The sequence below is a fragment of the Mytilus californianus genome, unplaced genomic scaffold (assembly GCF_021869535.1).
Source record: "Mytilus californianus isolate M0D057914Y unplaced genomic scaffold, xbMytCali1.0.p SCAF_8, whole genome shotgun sequence".
NCBI lineage: Eukaryota > Metazoa > Mollusca > Bivalvia > Mytilida > Mytilidae > Mytilus > Mytilus californianus.
In genome coordinates, this window is record NW_026262734.1 from 9297811 (window position 1) to 9322015 (window position 24205).

Below are 24205 nucleotides of genomic sequence, written 5' to 3' on the forward strand. Positions count from 1 at the left end.
CAGTACTACGGTAATGCAAATCTGGTGCAATAAAATTAGTACCTCTAATGTTCTTTCACTCATTCATTGCGCAAATTCTATATTTATCCAAACGAAGTTATTCCACTCATCGATTACATCAATACTATTTTTATCAAAACATTGCATCAACTCGGTAGATACTAACCGAAAAAAATCAAAACGGGGAGGACATAAAATTACATGTATAGGACCTTAAGCGGAGAGTTTTATTGTAAGAAAATAACTCTTAAATGATATTTTACACAAGAGGTTGTAGCAATAAGCCTCGATTGTTAAATTCTCAGAAGCTATTAATTTCCAGTTAATGTGCTATATCTATAAAATGTGTGTACACCACTGCCCTGTAGAAGGATATAGACTATAATATGCAATCCGATATATATATATGTGTGTGTATATATAAGACATTTTCGCTTAATATTAAAAACCCAGACAAAAATAGTTTCTGGAAAACTATTTTGTAAAAATACATCAATACCTTGGTTTGTATCATGATGGGATTAAACATAAAAGGTAGGTAGCAACACTAATTGTAATACCATTATATTTTGCGTATGTTTCTAAAACATCATATGAGAGTTGTTTTTCATTCGTATGATGAGTTTGAGATTTTGATTTTGCCATTTGATAAGGGACTTTCCGTTTTGAATTTTCCTTGGAGTTCGGTATTTTAGTTATTTTACTTTTTACCGTTCACAAGCAATGAAGAATCGTGCTTGTCTGTCTTGTTGGTTGATTTTGTTTTGATTTTGTTTTTAAGGGAGGACTAACTCTTCTTTTTAGATCTACTAACTGTTAATTCCTTATTTGCAGTGGGGGTAATAATTTTTATCGATTTCGAGGATAAAGTACAAGAACAAATTTAAGTGTTTGACAAAACTCATTGTCTACAGGCTAATATACAAATAAAGGCAATAGTAGTATTCCGCTGTTCAATAGTCATAAATCGATTTAACTGAAACAAATCCGGGTCACAAACCAAAACTGAGGGAAACACGTCAACTATAAGAGGAAACAAAACGGAACAACAGAAACACTGAACTGCTACAAAAACAAACGCCAACATACATAAAAACGGACTATGTGATAACAATTGCCATATTCCTGACTTTGTAGAGGACATTTTAAGACAAAATGGTGGGTTGAACCTGGTTTTATGGCTAGCCAAACCTCCCGCTTATATAGCAATGTTAAAAATACCGCTAAAATGACAACATAGCGTGACAAAAGATGTTAATTGTTAAGATCACAAAATGAAATATCTACGAAAATTAAATATTTCCTCAATCAACGAAAATTGTTAACCACGAAAACAAATGAGTATACTGTGTATCTTTTATATATATACATATATTATATGATCTAAATATGTAAAGAAAGGTGTGTGTGTGTGTGTGTGTGAGCACAAAAAATAACCCTGTTTAACCCCTTTCTATGTATACATATATATATATTTATTCTACCTCCTATAGATTTCTGGGGATATGATTGGTTAAAGGACTACACGTGGTGACTTCATATATTTGATATAGGGTGTCCTAAAAAATATGGGGTTAGTTACCAGTTACCATATGGGGTTAGTAAGGAGTTACTTCCCTTTCAAAACAAAAAAGAAATCTGAAAGATTTCAACAAACAAAGAAAATGATAATGAACGATTGAAATAAATTCATAAAACAAATTTAAAGCTAACAAGTTGTTATTGTTGGCATTTGTTTTTTGTATAGACAAATGGAAGTAGGTTCTTAATACTAAGTATTGAAGACTTAATCACTTTGATAGGCCGCTAGTCTAAATACCACATGTGAAGATAGTCGGTAAGATAAATTCGTTACACGGTGTGCTAGTGACCTAATACGATATATATGGGGTCAGTAAATTCCATATAGGCATTCGAGCTTCGCTCTCATCCCATATAGAATTTACTGACCCCATATAAATTGTATTAGGTCACTAACACACCATGTAACTAATAATATAATATGTTAGCCCTTAATCGTGTCATATATAGTTGTTTTTCGTTTAATATTTGTAAGGCATTTCATACATAGAAAAGAATAAAGCTTATCTGGTTTTACGTTCATCCGGAAAGCCCGGCCAAGCCTACACATTTGAAAGTCAGGGATATATATAAATATGTAGAAAAGTTTAAAAATTATCGAAATGGACATCTGATGCAGTAAAATTGGTACGATTAATATCAATATTACTAAGTATATTTAAATCTAAGTCAGATGCCCAAATTGTATAAATGATGTAATTATAAACAAGAAGACACACAAAAAATGTTGTGCATATAATAAGCCAATTTACTCTATTTATTATTTCCCTCATACATAGCTCTGATTCATTGTCCAGGTTCGGCTTCACTTTTGGTCCTTTTTGGTCTTATCAGATCTTCAACGTCTGTATAAGGAATCAGATGTTCAAATATTTTGGCCTCGAGCATCACTGAAGAGTCATTGTCAGATGCCCAAATTGTATGAATAATGTGATTTTAAACAGGACGACATTAATAAAATGCTGTGAGTATAATGCGCCAATGTTCTGTAATTTAAATGTTCCTTATGAATTGCTCTGATTCCTTGTCCGAGATTGACTTTACTTTTGGTCCTTTTTTTTCCATTTTATCAGCAATTCAACGTTTGTATTAGATTTTCTTTTTTCAAATACTTTGTCATCGAGCATCTGAGAAAAAGACATGAAATAATCATATGTTGAAGTAAAATTTGTACCTTTAATGTTTCTTCAAGGAGAGAAAAAAGTCCGGAAAGTTACAAAACCTTGCAAGGGTAAAATTTGAGCAACCTTTTTAGTGAAATCTTACATTAATTTATACGTTTAGAGTGTTGTGCCAAACCGAACGCCCTAAATTTTGGAGTAATGTTATTTCCTGTCATAGAGACAAACAACAAATGCATATGAAACTATTTTTGTAAACATGCAATACAATTACGCAGCAAGATCACATCAATTTAAATTCATTGTTCCTTTGAATAAATTAACAACGGTAACAATAGCTATTTTGCAAGGACTGTAAATTATATATTCCTAATTAAGTACACAATACACTCCTATCTCCATTTTTATCGCTTATGATATAACGAATCTCCTGTTTAGTAACTGGTAAGACCATACACGATCAGGCTTGACAGCGATAATATCTAGAGATTATGTTATGCATCATGTGATCTACTATTATATTTCCTTTCCTGAATGTGAGTTTGAATAGACAATAAACTATTAACAAAACACAATGCAATAATACTATTTTGCCCTCTAGATGGCTTTGTTGAGTTGTTCTATTATAATAATTGACGTATTATCATTTGGAGCAAGATATGTTTACCCCTTCCGAAGCACCTGAGATCACCCCAGTTTTTGGTGGGGTTCGTGTTGCTCAGTCTTTAGTTTTTTATGTTGTGTTTTGTGTACTGTTATTTGTCTGTTTGTCTTTTACTTTTCAAGCCATGGCGTTGTCAGTTTATTTTCTTCTTATGAGTTTGAATGTCCCTTTGGTATCTTTCGCCTCTCTTTTATTACTTTCTCTTTTTATTTCTATTAAAAACTGAGAACTTGTATATATATAAATAATTTCAATACAAACATTGTATATGCATGGCTAAATCTTCTGTTCTAATTTCAATTTAACATGTTTAACCTGGTTATTAATAGTCTTGGTCTATTGGTTTTTCTGTGTATTTTTTTAAAAAGGTTAGGACAATTGTAGTCAAATAACTTAAAGAGCCTAATAATCTGATGAATATTAATTCTGCATGTAGTACATATATATTGAACAGGCCTCCATTGACTTGGTATGGTATATATACACAGTCAGTAAATTTTATATGGGCCAAAAGCGTAGCTCGAGTCACAAGACTACCTGTTTTTTTCTTTTTTGTCCATGACGGATTTGTAATCATTATATCCTACCAACTATCTGATACTTGCATCATAACATGACAGTCAATTTCTATTACTAACTTTGGATATATTATGTCGGTCAGTGTCAAGAACGATAACTCTTGTAAATGCGGTGTATCAAAATATATTTGGTCAGCACGTGACATCTTACAATCGATTGAATTCTCAGAAATCTAAAGAAGGTAGGATATATATATTCAATAAAAATAGAATAAGAAACAACACTTGCTATTTATGTTAACATGAATTATTTGGGATAGGTTCACATTTCCCTATATATTACAGCTATGTCTATTACTTCTACTAGGAATAAAGTATAATGGTAAGGATATAGCTGTTTTTAATATATTCCGTGTGTTTATAAACATTAATCTTTAAAATATATCAAGCTGTTTCAATGTGATGGGGTATGTATGCCTTTTGTCTAATTTTATTAAGGTTGTTTTGTTTTGATTAATTTTGATTGATCTTATCTTGTTATGTTGGTTTAAATTTTTTTTTCTTCAATGACTTAGAACTATTCAGTATAGGTAAGATAATACAGTAAAAACAAATAGGATCCAGAAACCAGTAACATTGCTTATCTATGGTATAAATACTACCACGCAAAGAACACACTTTGAATATTCGTTCTCTTGTGTACAAACTGTACTTTCAACACGTCTTGACGTTCATTTTCTTATATTTTTAAGAAAATGTAAACGTTTCCCGCTCCTTACTTAGACGAGTAAAAGTACACATTGGCGTTTATCCATAACAAACTACATGTACCTGTTTTCTTTTTTGTCAATTATATACGCAGTTTTATTAGTGTAATTTGATATATGACCGACAGATATTTCGTTGTTTTATTTGTTAGGTAATGAAATTTACGGACAATGATAGGAAAATTGGGAACTCGGATTAATGTGTAAGTACTTCAATATGTTAGAAATAACTTCGACTCATAACAAACCAGAGGTTTTCCCTTTCAAAAATTGTTAATGCAACAAATAAAAGGATTGAAATATCGGTGAAATCCGATTAACTTATGTAGTACACATATTCTAAACTGGAAACGAGTAAAAAGTAATTTGTAATAATAAAAATATATAATATGAAGGATTGGGATGTGTTGCAACTAACTATAAGAGGAATTTCCTCATTAATAAACGAACAAGGTTTCGTTTTATCATATATTTGTCTGCACGCTGGTTTCAAAAGGATTTTCCTCCAGGTACGGTACGCTTGTAATAAATCATAATCCTATCCTTAACAGAGTGGGACGTCATCACTATATACAAAATCATATACTGAACATCGGATGGCCGCAAGTTCTGGTGGATGGTCACAAGCACTTGTCTCAGAAAAAATTCACATCTCTATACCTGAAAGTTAGGTTAAGGTACATAGATATATTTTTTCTGAGACAAGTTCCTGTGTGGATGATGAATAAATGACAGGGAATTCAACCTCACCGTAATAATTATTATATTGTAGTGATATAATCTTTTGTTATCAGTATACTCTGGTTTGTTGTTATATATTATATTAATATTTGTATACCAGTTATATATATAGCAGATCATCTTAATAACTCTACAGGCAAATTTTCATCCATTTATATATCATTCTATTCTACTATTCTAATGATAGCGCAGTGCATTCTGTAATAATTCGTTTTTCTAAGAGATTGGATTTGAGTAGGCATTCATATTTTACCGCTTTTGTTGCAAAACGTTCTCGAGATATTCTTCCGCATGCGTTAACACAAATTTTCGGTATCCATGATTTGTTATTGATATATATATTTCTCACGACAAAACATTTTCATACATTTATCGATGTTCTTAAAAATTATTTTCATGAATATTTATTGATGAAATTATTATATAACAAGCGATAAGGAATGTTATTTTGCACTCGATAATATCCGCGTAATTATACGAAATACGTTCGGTTACAGTCAAACGGCAAGGAAATTTCTGCGGCAACATAACACCGGTATGACCTCGTTATAAAATAAGGAGATTTTGTATGATTGCCAATGAGAAACTATCCGAAGCGGATTAATGCTACTATAGTTTACCGTACAGCCTTCAACAATGACAAAATGTAAAACAATTCAAACGGATATACCAACGGCCTGATTTGAAAAAATACAATGAACGAAAAACAAACATGACAGACAGCAACAAACGACAACCACTTAATAATAGGCTCCTGGTTAGGGACAAACACAGCCATAGACTGGCAGGGTTTAACATGTTTATGAACGCTCAACCTCCTCTTCCCGGGACAGTGGTGTAACTGCGCAACAAAAAACAAACTGTAAAAATTAGTTAATTGAGAAAAAAGGGGAAATGCAAAGGAAAACAATGATCAGATGAATTCCAGCTTAAATTTTGCTAAATTTATCCTTGAACTGCGCACATTGTATAAAAAGAAATGTATGAAAGGAACGAGATATAAATGGAGATAAACTCGATTTTTTGCTTTATTAGATTTTTTTTATAATGTTCAATTGTCTGAAAATAAATAATTTAACGCGAAATACAAGCAAATAAAGATTTAAAAGCAATTAAAATCTCTAAGCCTTTCAAAACGTTTTTTCGATATGAATAAGTTTAAATGTATTGCAGCGAGAACAGTCTTGTAAATTGGAATATGCCCATTTGATGTTATTTGGGTACAGGAGGATTATGTAAGTAAATATTCCATTCTTCCTTTGGGGAGGATGAACAATCCTTCCTTATATTATTTGAAAATAATTATTATGACCCTAAAATGTCGATCATAATTTGCGCATAGACCTATAAAACGGAGGACAATACATAATTCTCCGTTGAAAATAACCTCAACCAGAAAATCAAATGATGATCCACTTATAAATAAAGGGGAAATCAAATCAAGGGTGCATTATTCACTCTATCATGCATTGATTATCCATGTTATCGTTCATTGACAAATATTTTGTCATACCGTGCCGTTGGTCAAGTTTCATATTGAGGTTTTCTTTGTGTCGACTGCAAGACATAGCAATGATTATCCGGCGGCGGCGTAGACTATTTGTAAAAAGCATTATATTTCAGAAAGTAGAAGACCAAGAAGCATATCTTGTAAACATATGCATTATGTTCTGTATTTTCCGTCTTGTGTATGTCTGGTATTGTTGACATGATTTTCCTGGTTCTGTGACGGTTTAAAAAAACTATAATTTTTTTATCACTTGATATTTTCAGTTATAATGAGTAATTGGACTACAAAATTTGGTATTTATATAATCTGCACAACGTATACATGTCCGTCAGACAGGTTCGTGGTTAGGTCCGTTTGTCAAATGCTAAAAGTAATAGGTCAACTACTATATTTTGTGTAAAAAGTAATTGTATGTGTTCAAGTCCGTCTTGCATGGTTCATATGACCTGGACCTCATTATCTGTCCACGGAAATTGTTCAAAATCTATTACCTATTCTATACACCTAAATCTGTGCTTTTTAACGAAACAAAACAGGGTCCCAAAATGGGTCATTGTCTTGTAATGAAGGTAACCAAAACCGGGTCTTTCCGTTTTGACAAGACTCTTCCTTTCGTTCCATGCACAGTAATACAAATATTAGGTGCAAAAACACTCTTGCAATCTCCTTTCGTATTTCGTTTCTTCTGTGCATTTATATCAAATTCTATATATCCATGCATTGTGTGCAGTATAAAGAGAAATAGAGCCAAATTTGAGATGAGAGTTCATCTGATCATCGTTCTGTCGTGCTTTTCCCTTTATTTCTCAATTAATCTAGCATAGTTATAAGTGCATTTATATTCTATAATTGCATACGTATAACAAATACGAAAACAGATATTTCTACCTTTTATCTGTCATTCGGTCGACGTACTAGAAATTAACATTTACGAGTCAAAGCATGTTATCAAAATGGCGGGATTAAAAATAAACACAGGCCTTTAGCAGTCAGTTATACAATTTTACACACATAAAGCAATGTAGCAACCTTTATCGTGTCAAACTTTTTTTTCGTCCATTTGAAAACCTTATTTTTCCTTCGACAAACAATAAGAATCGTGTTTTTGGAGGTTAATATTTTTTGGTCTTATTTTTGGGGGGTTATACTAAGACTGTTTATATAAGGAGATATGTCTGATTTGTATAAATAATAATACTTGGTGAATACCAGATCTCTTCTCGATCTGTTAGTCTACATGCAGTCCCATTAATATTAATAAAAATAACGAATATGAAATAATTCAACATGCGGTACAATTATACAGCTTTACTTTTGTTCATTTATATACTTATTCATATGGGTTATATATACTTTTTCCAAAAACCAATGTAATCTTATTAAATATATATATTTTTTTCTTTTTCGACTAATATCGAGCGCTCCAAATACACGTTTATAAAGCATTAAAAACTGTCAAATTAAAATATCAATTTACAATGTTGATGCTTCCGACGCGCTTTTCTTGATTTACCTTAATATCAAAGGAACATTTCAAATACAAAATCCGTAAGCCAGGAATGAATAAGTACTTTTAAAAATACTTAAAGACCTGTATGACCAAAAAGGACATAAAAATAGCCAAATTCATCTAAGGTCAATTTCTCATTAATTTCTAATAAACGGAGAATTTGAGAAAAGTATGTTATAAATGATCAGTACCAAATCACTGCACGCTGGGCAGATTCCTCGTAGACTCGTAGAGTACGTTCAGCAGCGATATTGATCCAGTGCCATAAAAATGAAACATGTGTGCTTCTGTATCGGTTTTCTCGATTTACCTTCATCAGGAATGCTCAAACCCAAGATGAACAAACGTTCTAATATTAACTTTGTATGAGGAAGTTTAAACTTTAATTTTAGTACAAATACATAATGTGTAAACTGAAAATAAAAACAACATGATTGTATATCTAAAATTATACTAGTGCTGTAGAACAGATGGCTATTGGACTAATCTTATCATTAGGTATTGAAAGTCCATCGGCAGCAATGTCGAATCAGTGGAATCGCGAAAACTCATCAAAGATATTAGGCTTATAATTTTTTACACCAGAAGCGTTTTGTCAACATATGATTCACCGATGGCGCTAGCACCAAATAAGTATTGGATGTGTACTGATTGATATCTTAGTCTTAGATACGTGATTTTTTTATTAGTTATTGGCCTTGAACTAGCTGTCAGTAACTGCGAGTAATCTGAGATATGTACTAAGTGTCTTTATTTGTTGTGGGGATGTATAAATACCCTGCCACATCCGGTCTGTGTTTTGTTAGTTGTTTTTCTGCTTTGTATCGAACTGATGATTTAAGCCCTTTTCAACTGATTTTTATAGTGTGTTCTTATGTTGAACTCACGGTTACACCACTGTCCCAGATTAAGGGGAGAGTTTGGCACCAGCAAACATGTTTAACCCCACCACATTCTGTAGGTGCCTGTCCCAAGTCAGGAGCCTGTAATTCAGTGGTTGTCGTTTCATGCTGTATATCATATTTATTTGTCATTTATTGTTTTGTACATAAATCAGGGCGTTAGTTTTCTCGTTTGAATTGTTTTACGTTTGTCATTTCGAGGCCTTTTATAGCTTACTATATGATATGAGTTTTGCTCATTGTTGAAGGCCGTACGGTGACCTATAGTTGTTTACTACTGTGTCATTTGAGAAACTCGATTCATATAGGTATGAAGGCAAAATCTATTACGACGCTGAAGAAAACGTTATACCAAATCTGGCTTATACGGAACCACATTTTCATTTTTTTTACTAAACCAACAATCCTGCCGAATGTCTGTAGTTCCCTCTTGGTATACCGGTCTCTTCCACTAATAACAACAGGTCACCACGGAAATAGATCACTCACGGTTATATTTTCTAAAATTCTATATGTAATTAAGAAGAATACAAATTTATCTCTGAAATTTTGAATAAAAATGTCAAAGTCATTTAAATGATGTCTACTTAAGATAGAAATTACTGAAATAATGGGATATACTAGTTAATCGGCTCCCATTAATTTAACTTGCCAACAGAAAAAAAAAAGAAAAAAGTACTATGTAAAGCATGCAATACGCCAGAATTCACAAGTAATTACACAAAAAACAATTGAGCATCTGGACTGTTCCACGGATAACGTAGATTAAAATTTCCAAAGTTTGGTGACTACGTTGAACGCATCTATCCCATCGAACTTTAAATAAAGGATACAACATATACAGTTAAGTCTGCCTCATATCTTAACTTACATCTAGAAATTGACAATGATGGTCGGTTGAGAACAGAACTTCACGACAAAAGAGATGGTTTCAGCTTCCCAAGTTGAACTTTCCATTTCTAGGAAGCATCATTCCAGCACCGCCTGCATATGGAGTATATATATTCCCAATTGATACGATATTCCAGGGCTTGCGATTCCTATCACAATTTCCTTGATAGAGTGTTGCTGCTCACATGGAAACAATCAGACCAAGAGTTCCAAGTGGTGAAGTTGAAATCATCCCTTCGAATTTTCACAGACGCTATCACGAGTTGGTTGACCGCTATGGAATATCTGTTTCACAGATGACGACGGATATGTTCCAATCGTCGTAACCACAATCCTGTCCTCCATTTCCCCCGAAAGTGACAACGAATTAGACTTAACACCGGGTTTGTACTTACATGATAAACACAACGGGTACCACATGAGAAGCAGGATCTGCTTACCCTTCCGGAGCACCTTATATCACCCTCGGCTTTTTGTTGGGTTCGTGTTGCTCAGTCTTTTTTTCTATTGTGTTTTGTATCCCTCTTGTTTGTTTTTGGTCTTTTTCTTTTTTTTTGCCATGGGGTTGACAGTTTATTTTCGAGATATTAGTTTGAATGTCCCTTTGGTATCTTTCGGTCTTCTTTTACGGAATATAGTGTTCCTTGTGTGGGCTTTTATATGTTGGTGAAACTCGACAAACATTTCGTAAAAGGCGAAAGTATGCATCATTGAGAAAGTTTATTACAATACTAACAGCCCTATACTAAGTACTTCTTTCTGAATTAGTGAATTAGGTACTGCAATGATAACATCAACATGATCAAAGGTGAAGGAAAGTCCAGCCTGCAATGATGTTAATGTAATTAGTTTTTTTCAACGCAAGATTAAGATCCAAGCATAGTCGTGGTCAAAAACATTACCATCGTCCAAAGGTGAAAAAACGTCTTGGTCGCGTACTGGGAGTTTGATGACCTTCTTTCACATCTACATCATCTGCTCGGGTTACATTACATTCGTATCATTCTTTTTTCACTGCCTGTAAACTTTTTGAAATGTTTTAGAGATTATGCACTTGACAAATGATGTATAGATATGTTTTCCCCAATATACAGACGGATAAGTATAATTTTGGATGTAGCTATTTTCCGTATATTAAAACCAGTAAGATCAGAACGTCTATAAGACGATGAAAATAGGAACTCCTTCGAATTTCAAATAAAGGAATCGATGCTAGCAACATCAGCAACGTTCTTCATCACAAAGAAGTAACATCTAAAATTCCGCTTTATTTTCCAAACCGCTGTTCCTATTGTCTCATAAAGTAACACCAGAACCATTGCACCTAAAATATTTAACTATAAAAAAGCATTGCAAGATCTTGATTCCCACTCTCCATATATTTACAAGCCCTCTGGCCATGTAATTACTGGCGATCTAAACATAATTCAAGATGAACATCTCCGAAAGGTGATATCTCATAGTTCCAACTTTGGAGAGCCATAACGCATCAGTTGGAACCATAACTTTAATAATAATGTAAACAAGAAGAGATTGAACTAGACACTCTGTCAGAATGGGTTAAAGCAATAAATTGTTGATACAGCGTAGATACCACAAGTTGAAAACATGTGTAAATGTTCGACCTAAGTCGGTATTCAGAGACAAAGAAGCTATAAATGTCTGAAGTCTCTTCGCGACAAATATGTTGTTGTTCCTGCGGACAAAGCCTCACACAGTATTGTCTTGTCTGTAAATCCTAGATACAAAATTATGAATAAATGAACATTCGGGTAATCCCATTACAAAAACGTAATTTCATAAAGTTCCGTACAAACAACGGTTCATTGCCGGCTAATCGGCATGTTATACCAAGGAAGTGTCCGTCAGATTAACCAAGATTGTGTCCGCAGTGAAAGAGGGATTACAGAAATACTGTGACACTGTTTTCTCACGTGGTGGCATTAGCCATATGTGGATTCCTAAAACTCAAAAGAACTTCTGGTTAATTCAAAAAGGGGAAGTCCATAAAAACTGACAAAATCAAACTTACACTTTATCAACCAACAGAGAGAATGGAAAACAACTATCATATTGCTGACGTTATACAGCCATTTTCCGAAGAAACGGACCTACACTGTTTTGAATTATAAAAATACCATGAACCGAGGTAATTATAACCTTAGCTAAAACAGAATTGCTGAATTAATGATCTTGAACTTTAAAAACCAATTCTATCATTTAAATCATAGTAGTACCGATGCACATCTTGACTCCTGGGTAGGTGGTTACCTCGGGGATTAATGTTCCAGCGGCAGCCAAGTTACGTATGCAGTTGAAGTAAATAAATACAAGACGCCATGCACTATTCTGAAGCTTCAAGACAATTCCTCAGAAACGACTAATGGTTTCCATCGTCGCATGTTCTTCTTTGTCTCACTGCTTTAGTTTCTAAAAATTTGTTTTTGTGAACAACCGAAAAAGTAGGACATAAACTTTTGAATATTTTACAAAACATGTATGATGGGGACAAACAGCTATGATACTATGACATATGATAATTTACAATGAAATCAAGTGGTAAAGGAACTTAAAAGTAGGTTTACAGTTTATCATTACGATCTTATGATGCATTTAGATAATAAATTTTGGGAATAACCGTCACTATATTTACTTGTGTTGGTTTATCTTTGTGGTAGGGGATTCCCTTTAACATTAATATTGCATGATGGGTATTTTTCTGATTGGTATTTTTCTGTCGCTTTTTACAAACAGCAGATTTGAAAGACATATTTTAATAGTATGCACGATGTATTTAAAGGTACGTTGTCCATAATATGCACTTACATTAATTAACACATCAGAACCTTTCGAAAATGTCGGATTAGAGAAGAAGCGTTATTTTTCAAAATCCTTAGGCCAATACATTAGAACTTTATAAGACTGCATGTGTCTTTCCTGGTCAATATTTTTCAAAGTTTCCATGTTTGTATAAATTTACAAATGGCAAAATATAGACCAAATACTGATATCCATGCGTATTTGTAATTGTTTATGTTAAATACAAAGACATTTGCAAATTGGTTGTAAATGAAATGAACACTTTATAAAATTAGGGAGCTACCATGATTTGATTTTTATGGGGGGGGGGGGGGGGGGGGGGGGCTAGGATGAAATTTGAAAAAATAGGCAGGACAGGAGTTTTGAGTAAAAAAAAAAAGGCAGGATGAGATTATTTGCAAAAAAAAAAAGGCAGGATGACAATTTATGTAAAAAAAAAGTCAGGATACACTAAAAAAAAAAGCAGGACCGTATAGAGTGAAAAATAAAAAGGCAGGACTAAATTTTTCATCCTAGCCCCCCCCCCCCCCCCCCCCCCCATAAAAATCAAATGGTAGCTCCCTTAGTGCTTGTAAGAAATGAATATCAAATTACTGTTGACATGATTAGACACATCTTTGTCATTTTACTGATATTTTCCCTGCTAAAAGTTCTGACAAAAGTGTAGTGTGTGTTATTGAATTAAACGTTAGCTAGACATATGATTTAGTCCAGTGCTCTTCGAAGTCGACATAAATTCATGAGTGTAATGAAAGTTCTCTTTCAATCAACTCTCTGAAATTTGAGTGTTGCCACTCGTAAAGTCAGAATAAGTGCACATCTGATCTTTCCGAAAGTTAATAAAAGATCATTTGTTAAGATTAATGATTAATTCAAATTAGATTTGCCCTCTTTTTTCTTTCTTAGACTTTGGTTTACACTTCAAATATTTCATACATTTAACCTGAATCATTCAAATGATTTTTTTTCAAATTATAAAATATTATGATATTGCTCTAAGTTTAATCAGATCATTAAATTAAAAATGTACCTCTGTCTGAATATTTTGTTTCAAAATCACTGTATTGTTATATTAAAACAGTCGGAAAGCTGACCCCGGTTTGACCCCATTTCTTGAAGCAACAATGGAAGTCATGTGATTACCATATATGGGCATTTTTTACCAAAAAAAGTGAAGCCCGTTTTTTGGAATTTGTAGTTTTTTGGATGAATTAAAACTAATTTGCTTTTAAGTGAACATTCTTGAGTATATAAGAAATATATTGATCCACTCAATTATGGATTAAACTAATTTTTTCTCTCAAAATGTGTCTTCAAAGTCTAGGTGTTGACCAAAAAAATCGGTCACTGGAAATTAAAATCGTAATTTTCTTTCTTAACTTCTCGGGAAGCTATGCTGAATTTAAATTATGTTATGTAACATAACTTTGACTATGATATGTCAAATGTGTGCCACTTAATACGCTGTAATACGCAAATGTGCCACTTCGATGTGTCGATATTTCTGACGAAGCGGGGCCGATAGTAATTTACGAGTTACGCCCCTTTGTTTGACACTCTCATGATCAAACTATTATTATATTAAGCACCATATGCTGTTATTTACATGAGGATATTATTAAAATAATTTTATTGAATATATTTTGATACTAAAGACATGTGCAAAAAAATTAGCGAAACACATTTTATCACTTTTCAGAACTCAGTCTCAGTGAAATACTCAAATAGGCCCTATGCCAGTATGTGCCATAATATTATTATTCCAAGAGTTAATTTAATATTTATATTTTGGTAAGTATTTATACTGCTGTAACCAAATTATTTCAACACAGAAATAAATTTCTACTTTAATCATACAAGGGGTAGCCAAAATATTCAGTGAATAATGGATCAAGACAGGATTAAAATGATCAAATACAGGAACTCGTTTTCATTACTGATACCTGATCCTACCTTTTTCAATTAAACTTAAACGAGACCATAATGAAAGTATTCTGAATGTAAATTCTTCATTATTTGAAATAAAAGGAAATTAGTTTGCAATTCTTGTATGAACAAACTAAATATAACAATAAATTTTGTCTCATTGATTCCATGCAGATTCTAATGAATGGACTCAAATTATAAAAAAAAAACCACTTAACCAATAAATAAATGGTTCTAATCATGAACTTAATGCTGCGTTCACACGTAATTCGAATTCGATTCGCATTAACTAATTCGAATTAGTTAATGCCTCGTTCACACGTACATTTAATTCGAATTGAATTCGCATCGAATGCGAATCGAATTCGCTAATCGCGTTCACACACTCTTCTTTTTTAATTCGAATTGATTCGAATTGGCTAAATCGCATTATCCAATTCGCATTAGAAATGCATTTTTGTTAATACGAATTAAAAGTTTACGTCGTTTGGACAGTAAAGCGAATTTGACGCGCATTGCAATTCGAATTAGAGTTTACGTTTGGACGTAAAACGTTTCGAATGCGAATTAAACTAATTCGAATTAGTTAATGCGAATCGAATTCGAATTACGTGTGAACGCAGCATTAATTCGCATTCGAAACGTTTAACGTCCAAACGTAAATTCTAATTCGAATTGCAATGCGCGTCATGCCTAGTTCACACGTACATTTAATTCGAATTGAATTCGAATCGAATGCGAATCGAATTCGCTAATCGCGTTCACACACTCTACCTTTTTAATTCGAATTGATTCGAATTGGCTAATTCGCATTAACCAATTCGCATTAGAAATCCGTTTTTGTTGATACGAATTAAAAGTTAACGTTGTTCGGACAGTAAAGCAAATTTGACGCGTGTTGCAATTCGAATTAGAATTAACGTTTGGACGTAAAACGATTCGAATGCGAATTAAACTAATTCGAATTAGTTAATGCGAATCGAATTCGAATTACGTGTGAACGCAGCATTACTTTGCTTTATTGTCCTAACGACGTTAACTTTTAATTCGTATTAACAAAAACGCATTTCTAATGCGAATTGGATACTGCGATTTAGCCAATTCGAATCAATTCGAATTAAAAAAGAAGAGTGTGTGAACGCGATTAGCGATTTCGATTCGCATTCGATTCGAATTCAATTCGAATTAAATGTACGTGTGAACAAGGCATGAAAATAGATAAGAACAAAAAAGACTGGGTCTAATATTTTTATACGACCGCAATAAAATTTGTGTGGTCGTATATTGGAATGATGTTGGCGTCGTCGTCGTCGTCGTCGTCGTCGTCCGAAGACACATTGATTTTCGCACTCTAACTTTAGTTTAAGCGAATGGATCTCTATGAAATTTTACCACAAGGTTCAATACCACAAAAGGAAGGTTGGGATTGATTTTGGGGATTATGGTACCAACAGTTAAGGAATAAGGGGCCAAAAAGGGGCCAAAAATAAGCATTTTTGTAACTTCCAGACATAACTTGTGTGTTAGTGTATGGATCTCTCTGACATTGTACCACAAGGTTCCATATCACAAAAGGAATGCTGGGATTGATTTTGGGTGTAATTGCCTCAAAATTTTAGGAATTAGGGGCCAAAAAAGGGGCAAAAAACAAGCATTTTTCTAGTTTCATGACAATAACTTGTGTGTAAGTGTATGGATCTTTCTGAAATTGTACTACAGGGTTCCATTTCACAAAGGGGAAACTGGAATTGAGTTTGGGGGTAATTGCCCAAAACTTTTAGGAATAAGGGGTCAAAAGGGGGCCAAAATTAATCATTTTTCTAGTTTCCAGACAATAACTTGTGTTCAAGTGTATGGATCTCTCTGAAATTGTACTGCAAGGTACCATACCACTAAAGGAAAGGCTGGGATTGATTTTGGGGTTAATTGCCTCAAAATTTTAGGAATTAGGGGTCAAAAAGGGGCAAAAAAACAAGCATTTTTCTAGTTTCAGGACAATAACTTGTGTGTAAGTGTATGGATCTTTCTGAAATTGTACTACAAGGTTCCATATCACAAAGGGAAAGCTGGAATTGAGTTTGGGGTAATTGCCCTAAACGTTTAGGAATAAGGGGCCAAAAGGGGGCCAAAAATAAGCATGTTTCTGGTTTCCAGACAATAACTTGTGTTCAAGTGTATGGATCTCTCTGAAATTGTACTGCAAGGTACTATACCTCAAAGGGAAGGCTGGGATTGATTTTGGGGGTAATTGCCTTAAAATGTTAGGAATACGGGGCCAAAAAGGGGCAAAAAAACAAGCATTTTTCTAGTTTCAGGACAATAATTTGTGTGTAAGTGTATGGATCTTTATGAAATTGTACAACAAAGTTCCATATCACAAAGGAAAAGCTGGGTTTGAGTTTGGGGATAATTGCCCTAAACGTTTAGGAATTTGGGGCAAAAAAGGGGCAAAAAAACAAGCATTTTTCTAGTTTCCAGACAATAACTTGTGTTCAAGTGAATGGATCTCTCTGAAATTGTACTGCAAGGTACCATACCACAAAGGGAAGGCTGGGATTGAGTTTGGGGGTGATGAATCATAAGGGGGTTCAAAAAATTTGAGGGGGGATTTTTTTTTTCTTTAAAACTTTCCATTTTAAATTGGTTATTTCTAATTATCGAGCCTTCGACTTTAGTCGAAAAAGCGAGACATAGCGATCCTACATTCCGTCGGCGTCGTCGTCGTCGTCGGCGGCGTCCACAAATATTCACTCTGTGGTTAAAGTTTTTGAAATTTTAATAACTTTCTTAAACTATCCTGGATTTCTACCAAACTTGGACACAAGCTTGTTTATGATCATAAGATAGTATCCAGAAGTAAATTTTGTAAAAATAGAATTCCATTTTTTCCGTATTTTACTTATAAATGGACTTAGTTTTTCTGCCGGGAAATATTACATTCACTCTGTGGTTAAAGTTTTTAAAATTTTAATAACTTTCTTAAACTATCCTGGGTTTTGTACCAAACTTGGACAGAAGCTCTGCCAGGAAACAACACATTCACTCTGTGGTTAAAGTTTTTAAAATTTTAATAACTTTCTTATACTATTTTGGATTTGTACCAAACTTGGACAGAAGCTTGTTTATGATCAAAAGCTAGTATCTAGAAGGAAATTTTGTAAAAAAATAAATTCTTTTTTTCCGTATTTTACTTTTAAATGGACTTAGATTTTCTGCCAGGAAACAACATATTCACTCTGTGGTTAAAGTTTTTAAAATTTTAATAACTTTCTTATACTATTTTGGATTTGTACCAAACTTGGACAGAAGCTTGTTTATGATCAAATGATAGTATCTAGAAGGAAATTTTGTTTTCTTCCAGTTAACATTACATTCAGTCTGCAGTTAAAGTTTTTTAAACATTTATTAGATTCATAAACTATCCTGGATTTTTACCAAACTTGGACAGAAGCTTCTTTCAATCAAAAGATAGTATCAAGAGGAATATTTTTATTGATTTACTTCGGGATCCTCATTTTTGTTGAGCCTGCGATTAACAGAAAAAGTAGGCGAGACACTGGGTTCCGCGGAACCCTTACGAATTTTTTATATATAAAAGCAAATAATAATGATATGGTTTGAATAGGTAAATTAAAAAAAATTTAAATTCTTAGACCACATTCAATCTGTGTCAGAAACCTATGCTGTGTCAAATATTTAATCACAATCCAAATTCAGTGCTGTATCAAGCTTGAATGTTGTGTCCATACTTGCCCCAACAGTTCATGGTTCGACCTATGCGGTCGTATCAAGCTGCGCCCAGCGGAGCATTTTATTCTTCTTCTATTTAATTTTTTTTAACAATTATGCATTTTTATATTTATATAAAAGTATTTCAGAGCAGATTCCTATTTTCTTAAACTTTAACAACTATAAGATGTTTGTTTCAAAGATATTTGTCACTTTAACTTAAAGGAAGGGTCAACTGACGGACGGACGGTGTATGTGAAACAAAACATCTCCTTACAAATTAAATGTCCTCCACGAGTGTATCACCAGCCCAGTAGTCAGAACTTGGGTTGACATGAATTATCACTGAAACGGTCATATTAATAAATTAAGAAACTTTTAACTGTTCCACAAATTTCTACACCAGGAAGCTGTATTTGGTCATCAATGCGCTTTAACTATTAACCTTATTAGGTGTTTTAACTTTTTTGATCAGTTACATGCCAAAGAAATTAATTACGTTTTATTCACATTGACTTTTAAATGTAATTACTTCCAATACTTATTACATTTACATTGAATTTTAAATGTAATTAATTACATTACAATTACATTGTCAATGTAATACGTTTCAATTACTTTTGTGATAAGAACTTCATCATTTAGGAAAAAAATTAATCAACTGGTATAAATGAGGTTTTATTAGTGCACTGTATAGCATTGAAACATTTCCAGAAGCATTGTTTGAAATTCTATATTACATTTCAGCATTTAATCAGTAATAGTTATGTTTCAAATGCATCAGGCCGTTCTAAAAACCTAGTGTGTGTTTTATTTTTTTATTTAATCAATGCCGATTGATAATTTGTGTATTTTAGCTCCATGTTTGTTCAAATGAAATAGTAATAAGTATTTTACGTTGGGATCTTTTCATAATGTTACCGTACAGGTTGCACCAATCAAATGTACATTAAAATGTAAATTCATTATTTGGTTTGCAAGGAAGAACTATATATATATAAAAATAAGGATTGTCAATGAGACAACCATCCACCAAAGTTCAAATGAAATTGCCTTTAACATAAAACCAAGGGACTTAGTTGTACTTCATTAATTAGTTATGCATATATATCCAGAGGCTAATATTATAGGTACAGTGGAAAATCTAGTGAACGAGAACAATAGAAAATCCACTCTTCTTATGAAAAAGTCAAGAAAATCAACAATAAAACAATGCCGGTGACGATACTGATCAAAAGTTATTTCTTAACAATAATTGTACATTCAAACGAAATTATTTGTTAAACTGTGTTATTAGAAATATACATGCTAATACACGATGTTTTATGTTCAGTATTTATCGAGATAATTGCATTAGAAGCTTGTGAAACTGAAATCTAATTTTCGAGTTCACCCGTCTGCTATTGTCACGTGAACATTCAATATAGAAAAATTGTCTTTTCGTGAATATAACAATTTATAAGTCTGTCTGCGCAGGTTCAAAAATTAAAGAACCTTATTTTTTATAGAGTAGGTATCTTTTTACATTTTTTTAATATAATTTTACGAAAAGGTCGTCTCGATTTTTGTACATGTACTTGCGGTCTCCTCGATCTATTCACATTCAATGTTTAAAATGGGATAAGGTCCGTTTGAATTTGCTTAGTAACTTAATTTCAAAAGTGTTAATCTTTGCTGCATATCAATCGATTCCTTTGGAATTTTTTCTCTGAACTACTCTGATCTAGCTGCAGATATACGGATAATTAGCATGTTCTAGAGAGGTACACAGCCAATAGAAAAATAAATTGAAGTTGGTACTCAAGGAATTTATTCGCATAGCAACATTTTAAACCAATTTTACATCAAGCTCCTATAGCCTGCTGTACTCGTCATTTGGTATTTAAAGAGGGGAATGATAAAATTAAATGGATTTTTTGTTTTTATTTCAACTTATTTCTTTTTTTACTATTTACCAGAACGTTTTCCCGTGAATTTATAAATGATATCGACCTTGCCATAACGGGACAAACATTGAAAAGATCTTGTTTTCTGTGTTTACAGGGGAGGTAATATTTTGTCACTAGATTTCCCACTGGGTAATGGTTAGAATAACAAATTAACAGATTGAATGTCAATAAATTGTTTTTTTTTTTATCTTTTGGTATTTTTTTTAATGTGTAGAATTAATCTAATAAATTAAACCACAATGAAGAATATTATATGTTATAATTATTTGCAATATTTAGCAATGACAGGTATAAACTTAATAATCATTTACAATCAAAGGATATAGAAAGAAATTCAAGGTAAATGCACAAAATACATGATAAAAGAAATTAAAAACACAATACAATTTACATGTGTGAATGCATCAGAGAAACAAGAAATGTTTTAAACTTCTTAGCAAATACAACCATGTAATAGAAAGTAATTCAAATTCAATTTAAAAAAGTAATTAATAATTACATTGCAAAAAGGCATATATTATCAATTATATATTACTTTGAATTACATTCAAATTTGTAATTAATTACATATAATTACAATCACATTTTGAATTTCCCCAGGTCTGCTTCGGTACTGGCATGAAAATACGGATGTGGTATGATTGCCAATAAGACAACTCTCCACCAGAGACCAAAGGATTTAGAAGTTAACAACTATAGGTCCCCATATGGCCTTCAACAATGAACAAAATCCATAACACACAGCAAGCTACAAATGGCCCCGAAATGGCATTTGAATTAAATTTGCTGATATAAAATTTCGAAATATTTTAAAGTTAAGGAATGTATCTTCCTCATGTATAGGTCTGTTTCCTTGTCCGAGTTTGACGTTACTTTTTATCCTTTTTTGTATTATCAGCTCTTCAACAATTGTATTAGGTTTGGAATTTCAAATATTTTGGCATCGAGCATCACTGAAGAGACATTAGTTGTCGAAATGTGCATCTAGTGCAGTGAAATTTGTACCGTTATAATAAAATCTTCTTTTTTTTACTAATAAGTTTGAGTCTTTGAAGGTGTACTTCAAAATGCATATCTTTAATAAAGGAAACATTTGACCTTATTCAAAAAATTGTTCTTGTTGTGATTTGGACAAATCCCCTTGTTGAGTGTCATGGACAGAACAGAAAAGATATAGTTTTCAACTGTTCAAGTATTATTTAGTATACGAAGACAATGTCACCCCAGAATTCTATGCTGAATTATATTTATTTTGCTGCAGACACGGTTTAGTGCGTTTAAAGTTCAAAACAGAAAACCACACAGCTTTTTCTGCTTCATATATTTGGTGTACAACTTGAAATTGACAATGAGGACAGGGAAAAAAGTTGTGGTCACAGTTAAACAAACCATACCATCCAGCAGAAGTTGTGGTAGAACTTCAAAGATGTTTGTTTTTGGATTATATGAGGAGTTTGTTATGGTTGATAACCGGTATAAGATTTCTGATGTACAAAAGCCATTTCTAGGTTTTTAAGTCTATATATATGTTGGATAGATTGTATTTCTATGTCTTGCATTTGTCTATATAAAGTTCTAGTATTTTCGATGTGTGCTATTCTATCTTTTAACAAATTATTTTCTAATAAAAGATGGAACCTTTTTGTACATAAAAATACGATTGAGGACAGTAAATTGACGAAGAATGTACTAAGTTCAGAATACGAAAGATCACACTCGTATATTGTGCTATGACAGCAAGAATTTGCCGCAACTCCGTATACTAAATACTATCGCGCCACCTTAGGAATTTAGGTTGCTTTTTTGTGTACCCTACTTTAGTCAATGTATCTGAACAGTATGATTGGACAAAAAATACAATTTCACGTGAACTTTATACAAAAAAAAATGACATTTTTCATGATTTAAATCAAATTTGAAAATTTAAATGTTATTTGAATAATTTAAATTCATGTGAGTGAAATTTCCCTGTGTAGCCCAAGTTCAATTTTGACTCACGGTGTGGTAACATTAGTTTTAAATAGTCCTTTACCAAATTCATTAACCGATAATTTACATGGCCAGATACATTTTGTATATAAATATGTTAAATTGGGAATGCTTACATCACAATAATTACATTACATGTATGGTTCACGAGAATCCGTGAGTTTGATTGCTAACAACAATCGCGTGTCATTCAAAAATTAACCTTCATATCAAAATGAAATGTTACATTCGTGATGACACGTGCTTCCACAAAAAAGTGCACAGGTAAGTAAAAAAAAACTTGTATAGTGTGTCTTTCTATGTTGTGATGTTGCACTATTGTTTCAGATAAGGGTGAAGGTTTGGTACCATTAAAACGTTTAAACCCGCTGCAATTTTTTGCACCTGTCCTAAGTCAGGAATCTGATGTTCAGTAGTTGTCGTTTGTTGATGTGGTTCATAAGTGTTTCTCGTTTCTCGATTTTTATATAGATTAGACCGTTGGTTTTCCCGTTTGAATGGTTTTACACTAGTCATTTTTGGGGTCCTTTATAGCTTGCTGTTCAAGGCTCCGTGTTGAAGACCGTACTTTGACCTATAATGGTTTACTTTTATAAATTTTGACTTGGATGGAGAATTGTATCATTGGCACTCATACCACATCTTCTTATATCTATTGATAAAACTTTTTGTTTATGGTCTTATTAGCATAAAAAAGTAATTATAAGAAATGAATGCTTCTTTTTGTAATTTTATTGGGGTGTAAAAGTGTTGATCGTGCACACATTTTTAGAACGAAGCGCTTCCGCGCTTCATACAAAATGCTTCGGTCAACACTTTTACACCCCAAATAAAATTACAAAAAGAAGCATTCATTTCTTAAAATGAATAACATCCACTAAAAAGAATAGTAAAAGTAAAAAAAAAACACTTAACTCAATCATATTGGTATAAAGAATAACAAAATACAGAGCACCATAAAAGAAAATACTGTGTAATACGTTATATTGCATCAAGATTGCCAGCATCTACTGAAAGCAAGCTCACGTTACAGTTTTAGCTCACTTAGTCCTAAGTGCCAAGTGAGCTATTGTCAACCGTTTTTGTATGGCCTCTATCGTTCATCGTCTGTTATATTTGCACATTTTCTTCTCCTTATCTAATTTCAACCAAACTTATCAGGAAAGTTGTTTATATTATCTTTTAAAAAACAGTCCTCATTTGGTTCAAATCTGATACAAAAAAAACCTATGATTCTGCCGATGATTGGCCAATTTTCAAAAATGTCACTTCCTCCATAGAATACTTGTTAAATTTTTGTTCTGATAATCTCAGCAAATTAACTGCATATAATTTGATAGCGTTTCCTTATGATAAAATCATCATCTATAGTTCATCCACAATAATAATTCGCCACATAAATAAATTTTGAAACATTGTAAATCCTGATATATACGTTGTCTTGAAAATCATACACATCGCATTACACAAGATAGATGTTCATTAGCAAATTATTCACAAGAACTAGCAACTCCTCAACTGATGGGTATATATAATACAGATATCATTAGCATAACTAAAATAATTTACAGAGTTCCCTTTCATTTA

The 24205-nt window shown here is 32.7% G+C and overlaps 1 protein-coding gene across 4 annotated transcripts in view; it reads left to right on the plus strand.

The window, feature by feature from the left end:
* Positions 1-4336: 4336 nt before the first annotated feature.
* Positions 4337-24205, plus strand: part of LOC127710565 (BTB/POZ domain-containing protein 2-like) — a 29166-nt gene continuing 9297 nt past the window's right edge. Inside the window, exons 1-2 of one of the 4 annotated variants that reach the window (XM_052216512.1) lie at positions 4337-4351; positions 4804-4854. The gene's annotated coding sequence lies outside the window, so the exon portion shown is untranslated. Of the gene's footprint in view, positions 4352-4803; positions 4855-11108; positions 13006-14724; positions 14817-24205 lie in introns of those variants that run through there. The other 3 variants (XM_052216513.1, XM_052216514.1, XM_052216511.1) reach the window with 3 other exon arrangements.